The 12,138-nt window shown below is 41.7% G+C and overlaps 1 long non-coding RNA gene across 2 annotated transcripts; it reads left to right on the forward strand.

Annotated features, from left to right (window-relative positions):
• Positions 1-8,491: 8,491 nt before the first annotated feature.
• On the forward strand, positions 8,492-9,625 carry LOC117540038. 2 transcript variants are annotated; one of them, XR_004568106.1, is made up of 5 exons: positions 8,492-8,584; positions 8,667-8,711; positions 8,791-8,852; positions 9,005-9,068; positions 9,303-9,625. It is a non-coding gene; the product is annotated as an uncharacterized LOC117540038 (long non-coding RNA). The 2 variants fall into 2 exon arrangements; XR_004568105.1 differs by having other exon boundaries at positions 9,005-9,625.
• Positions 9,626-12,138: the final 2,513 nt, after the last annotated feature.

Here is a 12,138-nt window from a genome sequence, read left to right on the forward strand (position 1 = left end):
TTCTTTGAATTTTTTTTTCTTATGTCCATGTTGTCTGGGGGAGAAAACATATCAAACCAAGAGATCGTCAGCTTTGATTTTCGCTGTATTAACAATGTCCTGAACACTTGGTGCGTGTGCCTTACCTCTGCTACCGGCATCGCTTCATACAACAGATCTGAGGTTACCTACTGTAACCCCAGCTTCTATGAGTAAATGGCGCAGCCCTCTAAAGGCCCTGACACACCAAGCAGTCACCAGAGGACTCGCCGACGCCGGCTGTTGCGTCGCCGTGTTCTCCTGCGTCTTGGCCATGTGTCGCACGGGAACACACCACAAAGACTTCAGTGCGTGAGTGGCAATAACTCTCCTTACCAGCAACGGCAACAGCAATGTGCTAACGGCGGTAGTGTGTATTCGTCATTCAAAAGAGGCAACAACCGGAAGACAGAGAAGAAGAACAGACCGTGATATAAACAAACAACAAATAGTGCGTTCCATTTTCACTCTCGTCCATCGAAAACTTGTTTCGTGCGGCACTGGAGCTAGATTTGGGTTCTGCCCGCTCTGTATTAATGTCATGTTGACAGGTTATCATCATGTAGGCGTTGATAAAAGCTCATTCTAATGGTGTGTTATGTGTGTATGAAGGTACGAAATAAAGTTTTGCATTGCCTATCCTGCTATTTGTGTTTATTCTTTTAATCACACAGCGATAAGAAACAATAACAATGTGCCTACATAACTGTCAGTTGCAGCCCTAGCATTAGTATTGGTTATAGTAACAGCTACAACATTAAAATACTTCTAGGCAGATTGAGGAGGATAATGGGAGAATGAACAGAGGGGCAGAAACATCCATCTGAATAATAATAATAACTATTTGTATCGCACCTTTCATACAGGGGATTGCAGTTCAAAGTGCTTTACATCAGTAAGAAATAAGATATAAAATCAGTGTAAAATAAGCAGCAAGAGCAAAGCATAAAGTGGGATAAAATAATGCAGATATATATATATAGTAATCTCAACAGGCCACCTTGTTTATGGTTTGATTCAGTTTTACATTACATTTATTTGATAACTTCAGCTAACTTTGAAGATTCCGAACACTACAAAATATAATCAAGACATATTTTATCATGTATTATAGTAGAAAGTAGAAATAGTTTGAGTAGTTTTTAGTAGAAATATCCCTTTCAATAAAGGCAGTATAGTAGCCTATGCCCGTGTGTCATCTCCAATAAATGGCTTCAACCATCCTTTAAACTCAGGGTTTGATTCCCACTCCTTTCTGTACTTTTGTGAATACAGTTTAGACTGTGACATGATGACCTACGTGGATGTTTAGCTTGTCACAGAGAGGCACACACACAGTGGACGAGGTGATTAAGTGACTGAAGCTGTCTCGACGCGGGAGAGTGTGGCTGTCTCCTCTCTACTCTGACTGCAGCTGAGCTGCTGCGGGAGGCAACTGTGAGTCTGCGCGCCTGTGAGGAGGGCTGAGGGGCTCACAGCAGCTCGTTAACTGCAGAACAATACGTGAGTCTCCAAACACCAGAAAAGTCCCTAAAAACACCATTACAAGTCGTTAGATTAGTCGTTAGTCGCTTTTGACAAAAATAAGTAGCCGGAGGGTTTGAAAAGCCGCCGAATTTAACGACAAAGTCGCCAAGTTGGCAACACTGGTCTGTGTGTGACTTCTTAAATCGTTTGTTTACGTCCCTCACTTCCGTTTCGCTTCTGATTCGCTAGCTGAACAGCCAATCAGAGTGATTGCTTGGTCCGACTGCCTGACCCGATGCATGGCCGATTCAACATGTTGAATCGGCCATGCATCGGGTCAGGCAGTCCAAATAAGGCGTGTCACGGCAGACGGTGCAGGACACACCAACCTGACTACGGCGCCGCGAATGCCCGACAGCCTCTGACGGCCTCTGACTCTCAAAATCGGGTTGGTGTGTCAGGGCCTTAAGCAGGCCCGGACTGGCCATCGGGAGCACCGGGAGGTTTCCTGCTGGCCTGAGGATTCTTTTTTTTATGTAGGCCTATGTATTGTGAACGCAACGATGCGCAAATGTGGGTCTGACTCTGCCTCCCAGAGGGTGACTGGCTGTCTACATGATGTGGCCTGCCGACATGGGCACTTTCATACAGATCATACTAATGCCCTCGATTGGTCTCTGTGTGTCATTCAAGCTCGGGAGGGTTTGTATGTGTGGCGCGAGAGCGAGAGAGAAAGCACGTGCACGTGCACGTGTATTGTTGTTGTTAGCATCTGTTGCTAGCTAGCTGCGCTAACGCATATCATGAGCTGTCAACAAGGTGGAGGAGAGTCCTCTGCTGTCAGACTGAGAGACTGATAACCTCAGCTCAGGTGAGGTAAAGGACTCTGAGTGTTTAGATAGTTAACTTAGTCTAAGTTCTCTGTGGGTCTCAAACGGTTTGGTCACCATTTATGTAAACACATATTTCCATTTGAAGGGGGAGTGATTAGTAAAATATGGATGAATAATTAAAAAAACGTTTTAACTAGGTGAAAAAAGGTAAGATAAACTTGTTAGCTCAAACTAGTCTTTGCTGCTGCCTCAAAGAGGAGCAGGGGGAGAGGAGGGAGACAGGAGAGGCTGGTTCAGGAGCACAGACACCTAAATGAACCAAAAACAAATAAATAAACAAGTTTCAATGTGTTTTCATATTGGATATGGTATGTTATTGGTTATGGCCATGTACTTATGATTATTTAAATGTATACAGTTCTGTTTCATATGGGTGTAGTCTCTTTTTTCCCCCTCAAAGTGCACCAGATTGATGCACTGACTTATTTTCCCAGTCCGGCCCTGGCCTTAAGGCTATCGCTATTGGGTAATCCCCCTGCGCCCCCGCGCAGCACTGAAAACTTGTGGTCCACGCCCATCCGCAAGGTGGGCCCCACCCTCGGGCCTCCTTCCGGTATATTTAGGAAGGATCGAGGCCCGGCAATCTGCTCCCATACAAAATAACTTTTCTTCAGCTATTCGTCGAGCCAGTGGGGCCCAGCACAGGGCTTCTCGGCAACTCTGCAGAATCCTATGGGTGACGTCACGGACACTACGTCCATTTATATATACAGTCTATGGTTAAAACCAGCAGGCTTCTGCAGCAAGCCCTGGCGCCCTGGAATACTGCTCATTCCCCCGTTCTAGCTTCTCTGTGATGTGCTGTAATGGTCGTCATGGTGACGAGCCACGCCATTGCCCTCGCCGCCGCGAGGAAGGGCTGCGAGGAAGCCTCCACACGCTGCGTTTCACTCCGGCTGTCATCATGAGGCGTGTACACGCTCAGGGGATGAGTGGAGGTGTGCGCAGTGCTGTCCACATGAGGCGTTATAACGGCGCTCATGGGTTATTATGACCGTGTGTAGGAGGCGTATCTCGGACAGAGGAATGCCGCGAGCTCTGCAGGTTATTAACCGATAGGTTAAAACCAGCAGGCTTCTGCAGGGAGCCCTTCTGTCAGCTGGCTTAATTACCGGCTCTGCTTCCTCGGAGGCTCTCGCGGAACAGACCAGGAGCGGGGGAGCCTCACTCCCCTTTGACTCGCCGCCGGGAGACCCTGTCTCTGGGGTGGTGGGGGAGCGGAGACGTGGGACGGAGCCCCTGCAGTCGCCGAAGGGCGAGTCTGATGCCGAGGCGGTTGCTGTGGGCGTCTCTCCGCTTGCGTCCTCCTGTGGCCGGCGTGGACGGTTGTTGTTAAATAATAGTGAAGTCACGTTGTAATAACAATAACTCATCTCTCTCGAGTTTTCCTTTTGAGCTTTGCCAAAAGCCACTGTGTCAATGTTGTCCTACTTGGGTTGCCGTCCGGAGTTGTCCAATATGTCGGACCATCTCGCACATGCGCACTGCAGATCGGGCAGAGCTGCAGATCGGGTAGTGACATCGGGTAGTGACAGTGACAACGACATCTCCGTTCAGTTCACAGTTTTTTACAGCAATGGCGGATCGTGGAGCCTCTCAATAGTTCTCCGGAAGTTAGCTTGCTGCTAATTTCCGGGAAACTATTGAGAGGATCTGCGGCTAGCAGCGCAGTAGAGTTGTAGCATAATAGACCGTTCGTAAACGAACTTTTAAAGGTAAGAAGAAGACGTTTAAAGATTTATATTGCGGATATTATCAGAACATCTGAATCAAATTAACTACACATGTGTATTAAAGGATGTTAGTGGATTATCCCTTCAATCAGTATATTTAACGTTTACAGATAACAGATTAGGCTAGGATGCCGGATAAAGTTAGCAACACACGTTAACCACGAACAGCCTATTAATCCATTCTCCTCATGTTATTTCCTCCAACGTTGTGGAATTAGAGAAAAGGGGCTTCTTAACGTGCTTTTATCCGGGGTGGAGGGAGTTACATATAACATTGGGGCGTGTGATTGTAGTGGGTGGAGGTGGTGAAATGAGGATATCCATTGGAGTTCAAGCTAGTATAATATAGTTAACGTTACACAATAATAAGCAAGAGAGCTATTTTTGTGATACATCGCTATTGATATGGATTTAGAGTGCATATTTGAGACTTCCAAACAGTAAACAAAAACGTAACTTATGGGTGAGTGTTTTTAGCAGAGCCATTGTGATTCTGTTGATTATTACCTGTCTGTATTATGTTGCAGCTCAGCTGATTTTGGATTGATGGCAAAGGGAGAGGGACTTAAAGGGGACCTATCATGCAAAATGCACCTTTGGACGTCTTTTATACATGAATATGTGTCTCCGGTGTTCCAGGGAACTCACCAAGTGTCAGAAAACACAACCCTCTCTATTTTCCTCCTTCGTCAAATCTCTAAAAAAGTGGCTGAAACGGATCTGAAAAAAACGGATCCAGATTTCAACACTTTCCTACGTCACAAAGAGACGTGCTCCGCTTATTGGTCAACTCTCCACCTATCAGGGGAATGAGCCACGGCCACGTGCATTGCCGGGATCAATACCAACCATCAGGGAGCAGGCCAGTGAGGACACATCCAATTTTGAAGCTGTAAGTTTTTATTTAGCGGTTGTTTTTCCTGATAAAGCTATCTCTAGCTTGTAGTATGTAGCATGTAGCATGTAGCTTCGCCGTATCAATGTCGCCTCAAACCCAAATAGTAATCGGTTAGGTGTTTATATGTTTTTATAACATTTTATATTGTACGCTCCGCAGTCTTTGCTTTGTCTTTTATTTTAATTATCAGGCATTTGCTAACATGTTCAGACATACTGCCGTAATGGCCATCTGCGTGAAGGCTGTAAAGCCACTCCCTAGCCGATAACACAAGTATTTATTCTCCTATTTATTAGTATTTTGTATCCTCTAAAATCATATTGAGTAAGTTATAATAACAAACGTAATCTTCTGTAGGTAAGTGCCGTTTTTTGCAGCGTTATATGTAAAAGCTTTTGTGATTGTAGTCTGTAAGAACGATCAGATATCATCGATCTGTAAGCTACGCTACGCTAATGAGACATGCCGTTTTTTGCAGCGTTATATGTAAAAGCTTTTGTGTGTTTACTTGTTTGCGCACATGAATATAAATGGGGGTGTGTGAGGATACAACACTGTGTGTATGTATGCGAGGGGGGACACACACCACGAGTAAACGGAGCTAAAGCCCCGTTGGTATGTTGTTGTTGACAAGGCCTTACCTAGCAACAGGCTAATTAGTGGCTCGCACTCAGTACAGTCAGTCTACTGAGCTCAGCCCCTCTCCAACATATCATCTGTATTGAGTCAGAAACACAGCATGCACGTTACGGTTCAAAACTAACTCAGATTGGAAAAGGCTAAGCAAAGAGCTTTGCTAAATAGAGAGTTTTAAGCCCCATCTTTTGGGATTTCAGACGATATTTATCCAAATAGTATTTTCTCATCCTGAATACTAAATTGAGATGATTTTGTTCTAACTATGTTTTCTTCTTTACAGGCCAGCACCTCACATACTTACTAATTAGTGACAATTTGTACATCCTTTGCTATTATTTACATTTTTTTTTATCATGGCGGAAATGAAAGACTGTCCCTGGCAGCCCTGCACTACAATGAAAACGCTGAGCGTGCACAAGCCAACATCCACTGGAAACCCTCTGTATAAACTGCAGTTCCCAAAGGCCAGGAAGGGAGAATGCAGAGCAAAACCAGTAAAGACTGACCCCACATTCCGTAAGTGTTTAAAATATTTATTATACAACTATTTACAAATATAAAATTAGAAAGAACTTTCAGTTTTTTACATGCATATACTAATCTAAACCACATTTTTTGTTGTGCTTTTTTTTAACATTGCACAGGCTACGTGGCCAACTTGATGGACCTCATCTTCGACCAAGTCTTTGTGGACCCTGCACCATTATGAGCGACCTGACAGGGACGAGGTCATCGCCGGGTATGCTACACGGTTCAATTTGGCTGCTGTCTGAACCCAACATCGACATTTTGCGGATCAGGAAACTCCTGCCTCCTTGAGGACAACGCAGGCCGGAATCACCACTCTGATCCTGCGTCCAAGGAAGCCCCAGCACCAGCTCACAAAGCTTCTGTAGGCTAGATACCTGTGACGCCTGAAATCATTAAAAAAAATATTTAGTGTAATTTATACAAAATACAAGTACATTTCGTTTTTTTTATGGGTTCAAAGAACCGTTGATTTTGACAATAAAGTTCCGAGTTGATATCAAATGTGTCGTGATTATTTATGTTTGGATGGGTAAAGAATATTCTGATTTCAAAAGCATAAGGTTGTGTGTGGACTTTTTTTGTCGTACACATGGGTGTGTTATGCCATTGCTGTGTAATAATATATATATATATATAATAGTACATGTACAATGAAAGATTGCATAAAGCCATATACACCAGTATTTATTTCCATGAACAATATTAGCATTCGTTTTACAATTTCAGTCAAAACAAACAAACCACTCACTGCTCTATTTGCCTCAACTGTAGTCCACCATGTTCAGCTCTGTAAATATTAAATGCATTCTGCAGGGAGAACACATTCAGGCACACAGGCTCCAATCCAGGATGGTCCACCACAGGTTACAGAGTCCTCAAGTTCCTGCATCCGTCTTGACACCTAGTGTGATAAACATATTGAATGACATGTTAAAAATGTATTCTCTAAACAGACAACTTAGTGAAGCTATCAAAAATGTTACCTGTGGTATCGCCATGCAGCACACATTCTCCGGTTCAGAAGGCATCGTGGCGCAATTTGCACATGTACACCTGTAGAAAGAAGTCAATAACTGAGCTTTTAAAAACACATGAAACTACACACATTGCTGACAACTGAGGTGTTGTTGGAGTTATACTTTTTATCACCCTAAGTTATTGAACTTTCCAACGGTTGTTGCACGATGTTGGAAGAAAAGGGCTGTAAACTATTAATACACGCAATGAGGCCATTGTATATATGCTGAAAATATGAATGTCTCCCTTTATAAATATATATATGTATCGCTGTTTTTGCGTTACAAGCTCTAAGTTATAAACTGTACACATAGCATTCTTGCTAATTAGCCAAAATATGAACGGAATAAGTAGCAATCATCGTAACAGAGTAAAATAAATAGGGACAACAGCTTGTCAACTAACCATTCAGAAACGTCCTGCTGCAACCGAGATCTTTGCACCTCCACAAAAACCTCCGCTGCTTCAGGGTCAGTCTCTGGATCAAATTGATAATATGCTTGAACACATGCATTGCTCTGAGATGACATGTTTATTCCACACTCGTAATCACAGCAAGCATGTTAACGTGACTCTCACCGGCTCATGCCCCGCTCTTCTGCAGGGGGGCGTGGTCAGCTGCTGCTCAGAATTTTCAAAGACAGGCTTGGAAAAGAGCGAAAATGAGCAAAACGAGGCATGGCTAAAAAATGATCTGTTTGGTATTTTGAAAAATAAAATGTATAAATATACCTTATACCTTAGTGTATGGTCATACACTATATCATTTAAATATAGCATGATAGGTCTCCTTTAAGTGATACTAGATGTATCTAACCCTTTCTCCTGTCTTCCTCTTTCAGCACAAGAACCCCAGGGGGATTCAATGGAGCCTGAAGACCTGCAATGAGACCCTCACCCTGCACCTGAGTCTCAACTCCCAGAGTTTTACAAGCCTCTCCCTGTTCCTTATTTTGATTAAACAGATATTAAGCTTCCCAATGGTGTCTTCGTTTTGTGTAAAATATGATTACCTCACATATGTTGTTGCTGTTGTTGTCTTTTGTGATAGTTAAATTGCTCCTGCTGACTTGAGCCAGACATTCTTTCCTCCTCTCTGTGTCAGTGGGGAAACCTTACATTCATACTCCTTTCTCTGAGCTTTCTATGATTACTAATAATAGTATTAATAATTGTAAATGGCCATTGGTCACACCACCAGTTTGTTTTACTGTAAACTTGGAGGAAGTTAGTAATTATGATGCACACTAATTGAGTTTGATTCCTGGATTCCTACACTGTGTGTGTGTGTGTGTGTGTGTATATGTGTATAGAATCTCACCTTCTTCATGAAATAGGGCATACCAAGACAACGGGCCTCCAACAACTGTGGGGTGTTTGTGCTCATGGTATGGCTCATCTGATGAATTTATCAATCTTTTCTTTACAGTTTTGCAATTAGTGTGTAATGTTTTGTTTACTCTTGAACAGTATGCCCTCTACTTTGTGATGGAGTCAGCTTTTGATTTCAGTGAGGTAGGCCACAGAGATACACTTTTGATCAGTCCTTGTGGTGTTCCCTTTTCATTTTAATATGCATCTTTTTTTTGCACAGTTGGACATGGAGCATTTAAGGAGATGGTGGTGCATGCTACTCATTGACAACTTCCCCGTGACGTAAGTATTCTTACCGCGACACATTTTTTGCATGTGTCATCTTGAATCTTTTATTGTATTGTTTTTATGTCTTATGATAAATTAAAATGAAATTAAACAATAAACCAGTTATGTTTATTAACAATTCCCATATCACTTGTTGTCACTGATAGATTCGAAGGCAGAAGATCAACCAAAAGACGACTGGAGAGATAAGACTGCGAAGACAGTCCCAGGGTAAGTAATCATGATGACCCACCCAAAAGAAGTAAAGTCGTAAAGGAAATGGCATTCTGCAGCGACTTTGGATGGGTATGTAGACTGTAATTTACTACTTAAAATCTCCATGGATGTGCTCCACAGCCATACAGTTTGTTGCTTCCACCTCTTATTCAAGGGGGCAATGTGTCATGATGCAAGTACAACTGTTTTACCATGCAGTAGTAATTCCTTTTATCTGGTGTCTTCCAGAAAAAGGACCCACTGGCAAAGACGGCTGCAGAAATTCTTGTCAGCTCTGAAGAGGAGGATGGAGTACGTGATATGCTATCTGTTATACCTTACATGAAATTCACAGCACTTCCTTCTGTTCTTCTGCAGCGACTGGTAGAAAATGGCTGAAAATATTTTGTACCACTGATTTAGATAGTGTTGCATGTGCAAGTTTTTGTGCGTCATAATTACACATTCAAAGCATCTTGTTGCAAATCAGCAGCAGCACTATAAGAATAGTAAATGTACAGTGTAGTAGCAATGCATAAACTATGTATCTTCTTCCTGTAGGACAGCGTTTCTCAAAGTGTGGGGCACGCCCCACTGGTGGGGCGCAGAGATGTGATATGTGGGTCGCGAAATACAAAATAAATAAAAATAAAAAGTTTAAATGATTTGTTGTGATCATATTCTAAAGATGTTTGGATTATTTAAAAGTATACAGCTCCCTTTCATCTGAGTGTTGAGAGCTGTATCCATAAATTCATGTTGGGCTCAAAGTAGGGCTGCTCGATTATGGCAAAAATCATAATCTCGATTATTTGGGTCAATAATTGATATCACAATTATTAAAAACGATTAACTATTTACTTTGAAAGCATTAATTTATTGAAGAAAATAATTTGAAAAGTATGTTTTTAACAGTTGATTACCCTGAACTTTAAGTATAATTCAACTGAAAACCCTATTTAAAAATAAAAAAAATCGTTTTATTTCGATTATGTTTTCATAATCGTTGCAAGCCAAAATCGTAATTGCGATTTAAAATACGATTAATTGAGCAGCCCTGGCTCAAAGTGCACCAGATTGATGCATTTAACTTCAACATTTAAAAAAAAATCTTCCTGGGGGTGCCTGCCCCCGGACCCTAGAGGATGTGACGTCCAACACCAAATAAAGCAGGTTAAAATAATTAAATTGCATACATTTTATTTTAGTAAACACTGAAAACGGGTCCCACAGACCCAAACAGCACTCAAAGGTTAAAGGTAGCATATAATAATGTTAAAATGTGCTAAATATATACACTGCAAAAATACTAAAAAGATGAGTAAAAGTAGCTCTTTTTTTCGTTTTAGTTTTTGAAAGTAGCTCTCATCCTAAAAAAGGTTGGAGACCCCTGTTATAGAACGATACTTTTGACAATTTTAAGCTTGAAAAATTAAGCTTAAGAGGAACAGGTGGGGCTTGAAAAGGCCCACCTGTTCAAAGGGGGGAATGACAGAAAAAGTTTGAGAACCACTGCTGTAGGAGAAGCACCCCTTTATAAGTAGTGCTATGGCGGCATCTCAGTGGTGCATGCTCTGCAAAGAATATGGGAGATAAAGTCATCCTGCCACAAATTCTTTCCATGGCCCCACTGGACAGAGAAGCAGCTCTCCATAACCTTGGTGAAGCCAGCAACCTGCGGGACGAAGACAGCTGGGAAGACAGGATGGACCCATGTATGTTCAGGTTCAAATTTGAGTCGGACTATTTAATGTTTTTTGAGCAGTGCATTGACAAAGAAAACCTTAAGGTTCATGCCTGTTTTGAAGAGCGCGGTTGAATGTTTGCATCAGCAAAGCCTTTCACTGTTGTATAGATTTGTTTTTTGTATACTTGGTTTTACTGTATTTGCTTTTTCGGTTCTGTTATCTTAATGATTGTTCTGTTATATGATAAATGTTGTAAATAATAAATGCTTTTTCTATCATTCTATGAAATGCAGTGCAATGTATCATTTGAAATATATGGACTAGATATGAGTATGCACAGAACTGACTAAATGAATAATCAATTAAAACAAATATTAAATAATATACTTAAATACACTAATATATCAATTAAAACAAATATTAAATAATGAACTTAAATACACTAATATAGAAAATATGACTTTGTATACCACATATTTAAATACATTCATGCATTTAATTAGTATGAAGTTTTTATATTTAGTTTTTAAATTATATTTAGTCGAGTGCAGATTTGTATTTGTACTTATTGTAGTTGTCCAGCAGATGATGCTGTTTGTGTCATTAGGATATCCATACACCCCGCCCATCGGACGTCCAGCCCCGCCCACATCCGACCCCGCCCCATTCCGCGTTCCGCTGCCAGGGCCGAGAGGCGAAGTCCCTCCCCTTCCGGGAGCCTCCATGGGACCCCGGAAGCGGAAAATTATACATTGAAGTCAATGGAGAGAGAAAGGTTATCTTTTGATCCCGTTTGAATTGTGCCACGAATGACACATATGATGTTTGTCAATTTAAAAGAACATTTTACAAGTCAACAAAATAAAAATGTGTCGTAAAACTGTGAAGTTACACATTTTTTTGTGTGAAACCGCTCAGTGAACTACAGGTCTCTGGTCTCGCACAAAACGCGTCACCATCACAAAGACGGCCGTCACGTTAGCAAATATCACCTGTTTCTTTCAGAATGAGGCGAAAAGTATAAAACGAGGTGAACATCACTACAAGTCTGGGCGTTGAGAGCTGTACATACACGAAAGGGGAGTTAGTCGGTTCTGTAAGAGCAGCGGGACCGGCTTTACAAGGTTTCGGTGAGTAATATGAGTGCAATGTGTAACGTTAATGTCAGCTAGCTAACATTAGCTAACAAGGTACACTAACGTGTTTTGTTTTAGTAACTAGTTTTCTCCTTAAGAAATTCGTGGTCTCTGTGTATGCTGTGGATAACATTAGTGTTCACAAGAACAAGGTACACTCCCGTGTTTTGTTTTAGTTGCTCTTCAGATTGAAGCGGCCAGTTTTATATCGACTATACTGTATGTGTGATCTCCTTTTTCTCGTTGTGTCATTTGAGTTTA

The sequence above is a fragment of the Gymnodraco acuticeps genome, unplaced genomic scaffold, assembly GCF_902827175.1.
Source record: "Gymnodraco acuticeps unplaced genomic scaffold, fGymAcu1.1, whole genome shotgun sequence".
In the NCBI taxonomy this organism is placed as follows: Eukaryota; Metazoa; Chordata; class Actinopteri; order Perciformes; family Bathydraconidae; genus Gymnodraco; species Gymnodraco acuticeps.